This window comes from Equus asinus, chromosome 10 (assembly GCF_041296235.1).
Source record: "Equus asinus isolate D_3611 breed Donkey chromosome 10, EquAss-T2T_v2, whole genome shotgun sequence".
Lineage (NCBI taxonomy): Eukaryota > Metazoa > Chordata > Mammalia > Perissodactyla > Equidae > Equus > Equus asinus.
Window position 1 is genome coordinate 80,327,656 of NC_091799.1, and position 5,980 is coordinate 80,333,635.

Consider the following 5,980-nt stretch of genomic DNA (forward strand, 5'->3'; position numbering starts at 1 on the left):
TTCTGTGTGATTTTTGGCGTATCATTTTCAAGACGGTCATAACAAAACTCCTACTACTCTTGTTACTTATTGATGTGAATAATTTTTTCATTTATAACTTATATAGATATAAAAATATCTCATTCCAGAATTAGATAATTTTTATCTAGAGACACATGGATTAATTTTAAAAGATTTGAAAATAGCCCTTTATCTCATTGTAAGATGTGTATTTTGTGTTTGGTAATTATTAATCAAATTGGAAATATGTGGGGTGTTTTTGCTAATTTAATGCTTTTAATAAAATTTAGAAAGATAATTTGGTAAAAATATTCATCTCTTAAAGCCTCATTCTCATAGGAAATAGAAATATTACTTTGAATTTGAATACATATTTATGATGCTTAAGGTTATAATAGAATACCTGACATAATTCTTTCAAGGATAAATTTATAGAGAATAGAATTGAATTCTCTGAAGAAAGTGGAATAGAAATAATAATTCAAGGAAACTATGGAATGATGTAAAATTTCCAACTGATAGTGAGAAGCTTCTTTATCTATGTCAGGAATGGATGGTCGCGAGTATCAAACTGCTGAGACATTAACTGACTGCATCAATTGAACAGAGTGACATAACTGTTTACTTTAAAATCACAATATTTTATTGCACCAGAAATGACATCCTACTCAATTATTTAACTTGTGATGAGAGATTTTAGAAGTCAATTTAAAAATGTATTTTTACAAAAGTATTGTTAGTTACAGTTGAGAAAAAAAATTGAATATCACAATTTTTTTTTCACATGGACTTACACAAAAAGAGTTATTTTTCCTACATAAAAAGTAGATGGGAGGTAGGCAACTGCTGGCCTTGTTTCAATACCTCTGCAATGTCAAGAAGAATGCGTTTACAATTCTTGCCCATTAACTCATGGTTACAAGATGGCTGCCCAGCTCCAGATATTATGTGCATCTTCCAAGAAAGACACAAAAGGAGAATGGGTTAGTATGAACTGTGTGTATCCCTTTGATCAAGAGAGCACACTTCCCACAGAATTATATTTCCCCCTCCTCCCAGCCAACAAACTTCTGTCCTCATTGCCCAGAATTCTGTCACCTGGCTACTCAAGGCTGTAGGGGAAGCTGGGAAAGTCTCTGCATTAGCAGCTGGAGAAGACAAAGAGAGCTGCAGGTGAGTTTGGGTTACCCAACCCACAGTGTCTGAAGCTGATGGCAGATGGCCAAAAAACCCTCCACAATGCTCGACACTTCAAAACAGAATTTTCTGTGTTCTGTTGTTTTCTCCTGGTCTGTATTTATAAACCAAAGCAGCCAGCTATCTCGGACATGATAGAAAATAAAACTCTTTGTCTCCTAGTTACAGTGTCTGACTGGGCCTAAGGCAGCACCTTGCACAGAGTTGGTCTCAGTGACTTTCTGAGTGTGATGGGGCCACAGGCAGGGAGAGGGAGGGGATGATCTCCATCATGGAGCCCAGCCCTCGATTCTTGTGCAGATGAGAAGGGGGAAGGGAATTGTGGCTGTTGATTCCAAGGACAGCATCTCCCTCAAAGGTCTATTGCCATAAACCAGTGGGCACCAAGCCTTAAGTGGTGTAGGAAGGTTGCCCAATTTGGTGTTCTGTTGAAAATGTGATTTGAAATTGGATTCTCTTTTTAATTAACATGGCTCTGAAATCTCCTTTGCAAAAGACTTTGTGCTTGTGACCAGAGGTAAGGATCAACACCAAAATGTCTACACATGTGGGAGAATGGGGACTTTACGCTTATCAATAGGTGCTAGAATCAACCTGAGCATTCATGCATACGATATCCTTATTAAGCCTACCCGACTCTTTGCCAACTCAACCTTTGCATTGAGTATGCAATACTAATGGAAAATAAAACCTAAATAGTTAAGAATAATGTCAGACAGAAAAAGACTTTAGGTGAAAAGTGTTACTAGGGACAAAAGTGGTGCTTTCATAATGAAGATTAATTGTTTCCCTGGGAAGATATGGTACCTGAAAGCATGATTGTAAATGTGTGTGCATCTGCTGATGTAGGCTGAAAGTGTATACAGCAAAAATTGAAATAATAAGAAAAATGAGAATCATAGTGGGAGAGTTTAAAGACTTTTTTAATGATACGTTTCTAACATTCATAAAAGTAGAATTTCCCATGCCCAACACTTAGCTTCAATGAATACTAACTCTTGACAGATTTTCTTTCCTTTGTATTCTCACCCACTCTCAACCTTGCCTGCATCCCTCACTCCCTATCGTTTTGAACCCAGTCCCAGACATCATAACACTTCATCTATAAATGTTTCAGAATGTATCTTGAGACAAGCAATCTCTTTTTAAATAACCAAAATTACATTGTGAAACTTCTCCAAATTGATAGTTACTACTTAATATCATCACATATTGTGTTCCTGTTTCTCTCCATATGGATAAATGTTTAGAGTTTGTTTGAATCATACCATCTAAAATTTTAGTATTCCTGATACCTCACCCTTCACATCTCCTTCCTTTTTGGATTTTCCTTAGTAGCATTTGCCATTAACATACTATATATTCTATTTGTTATTGTGTTTAGCATCTGTCTGCCCAGCAGAACAGTACCTGGAATATAAATAGGTATTGATTTAATTGTTGAATAAATGCATAAGTCTGGAATTAGATTAAAAAATCCTTTATTTTCCTAGTACACTATGAGAGGTACAAGAGTAATATATGGGCTGGAACCTTGTGGTGCCTGGTAAAGCCCCACTTCTCTCTCTCTCACTACAGTGGGCATGGCTATGTGAAGGATGCTCACATGTATAAGAATGTATTGCTTTATATTCAAATGGAAAAATAAGACCTATAGACAGAAGACAGTAATAGTACAGACAGAACTAATGACCCACTTCATCTTGTGGCAAGGAATCCATTGAAGGCCTTTCTCTGCCTTTTTTTTTTCATTTTTAATTTAAGTATTCATTATTGAGTTATAATTGAAATATAATGTTATCTTACTTTCAGGTGTACAACTTAATGATTTGATGTTTGTATGTGTTGCAAAATGATCACCACAATAAGTCTAGTTAACATCAGTTACCACAAATAGTTACAAATGTTTTTTACTGAGAAGAGAACTTTTAAGATCTACTCTCTTACTAACTTTCAAGTATGCAATACAGTGTTACTAGTGATAGTCATCATGCTGTACAGTATGTCCATATGACATTTATTTTATACCTGGAAGACTCTACCTTTTGACTCCTTTCACTCATTTTACTCACCTCCCATCCCCCACCTCTGGCAACCACCAATCTGTTCTCTGTATGTTCGAGCTCGGTTTGTTTGTTTTGGTTTAAGATTCCACACTTAAGTGAGATCATGTGGTATTTGTCTTTCTCTGTCTGACTTATTTCACTTAGCATGATGCCCTCAATATCCATCCATGTATTTGCAAATGGCAAGATTTCGTGCCTTTTAAGGCTGAATAGTATTCCATTGTGTGTATATATATATATATATACACACACCACAATTTATTTATCCATTCATCCAGAGATGGACTCTTAGCTTGTTTTCTATCTTGGCTATTGTAAACAATGTGGTAATGAACATGGGGGTGCATATATCTTTTCAAATTATTGTTTTTGTTTTCTTCAGATAAATACGCAGAAGTGGAATTGCTGGATCATATGCTACTTCTATTTTTAATTTTTTGAGGAGCTTCCATCCTGTTTTCCATAGTGGCTGCACCACGTTATTTCCACCAGCAGTGCACAAGGGTTCCCTTTTCTTCACATCCTCACCAACACTTGTTATTTGTTATCTTTTTGATGATAGCCATTCTAGCAGATGGGTGGTGATAGTTCATTGTGGTTTTGATTTGCATCTCCCTGATGATTAGGGATGTTGAGTACCTTTCCATGTATCTGTTGTCATCTGTATGTCTTCTTTGGAAAAATATATATTCATATCCTCTGTCCATATTTTAATTGGATTGTTTGGTTTTTGCTATTGAGTTGGATGAGTTCTTTATATATTTTGGATATTAACCCCTTAACAGATATATGATTTGCAACTATTTTCTTCCATTTGGTAGGTTGCCTTTTCATTTTGTTGATGTTTTCTTCTGATGTGCAGAAACTTTTTAGTTTGACGCTGTCCCAGTTGTTTATTTTTCTTTAGGTTGCCTTTGCTTTTGGTGTCAAGTCCAAAAAATCATCACCAAGACCAATTTCAAGGAGCTTACCAGCTATGTCCTATGTTTTCTTCTAGGAGCGTTATGGTTTCAGGTTTTAAATTCAAGTCTTTTCTTTGCCTGTTTTAGAGTTGCACTGAAAAGCTTTTCTAAAGCCAGTCGTGTTGATGATAGAAAATGCAAAGATGATTTCTGGGGTTTGCATGCCATGTCCTTCCCAGGGCTGACGTTACAAGGGGGTAGAATTATAAAATGTTCTCACCTTGTGCCTAAGGAGACTGTCGAAAGATCCCCAGTCCTATTTTATGACGTTCATTCAGAATTACAGACTCAGCTTTAGATGCTCAGTCCTCTGGGTAAAGACATGGACTTCTTGAGTTAGGACTCTAGCATCTCTTCCTGAACAAATTACATTCTTAATTGGCCTTCAGCTTTTATACCCTGCAACTTTACTGTATTTGTTAATTATTTTTCATAGTTTTTTGGTGGACTCTTGAGAGTTTTCAGTATAGAATTCTGTCACCTGCAAATAGTGACAGTTTTAATTCTTCTTTGTCTACTTGGATCCCATTTATTTCTTTTTCTTGTCTAATTGCCCTGTCTGGGACTTCTAATATTATGCTGAATAGAAGTGATAAGAGTGAGCATCCTTGTCTTGTTCTCAGTGGGATAACTTTCATTTTGTCACCATTGAATATGATGTTGGCTCCGGATTTCTCATATGTGAGCTTTGGTATATTGAGGTACTTTGCTTCTGTATCCATTCTATTGAGAATTTTTATCATAAATGCATGTTGAACGTCAGCAAATTCTTTCTCTGCATCTATTGAGATGATCATGTGATTTTTATTTTTCAACTTGTTAATAGGGTATATCACATTGATTAATTTGTGGATATTGAACCATCCCTGCATCCCTGGAGTGAATCTCACTTGATTGTGGTGCATGATCTTTTTAATGTATTGTTGTACTTGATTTGCTAATAATTTGTTGAGGATCTTTGCACCTATGCTCATCAGTGATATTGGCCTGTAATTTTTCTTTTTTGGGTTGTCCTTGTCTGCTTTTGGTATCATATTGGTAACATAAGTAATGTTGCCCTTGTAAAATGATTCAGCAAGCATCTCATCCTCTTCAATTTTTTGGAAGATTCTGAGAGGATAGGTATAAAATCTTCTTTGCATGTTTGGTAGAGTTCACCAAAGAAGCTGTCTGGTCTTGAACTTTTTTTCAGGGGGAAGGTTTTTGATTACTGTTTCAGTGGTTTTACTTGTGATTGGTCTATTCAAATTTTCTATTTCTTTTTTTTAATTTTTAATTTTTTATTTATTTATTTATTTATTTATTTTTTGAGGAAGATTAGCCCTGAGTTAACTACTGCCAATCCTCCTCTTTTTGCTGAGGAAGCCTGGCCCTGAGCTAACATCTGTGCCCATCTTCCTCTACTTTATACGTGGGGATGCCTACCACAGCATGGCGTGCCAAGCAGTGCCATGTCTGCACCCGGGATCTGAACCGGCGCACCCTGGGCCGCTGAGAAGTGGAACATGTAAACTTAACTGCTGTGCCACCAGGCGGGCCCTCTATTTCTTCTTGATTCAGTTTTGTGAGGTGGCATGATTCTAAGAATTTATCCAATCTGTTGGCATTTTGCTTTTTATAGTATTCTTTATAATCCTTTGTATTAAGGTGCTATCTGGTGTAATTTATCCTCTTCAGTTTCTGATTTTATTTATTTGAGACTACTCTCTTTTTTTCTTAGTGATTCTGGCTAAGCGTTTGCCAATTTGGTTTATC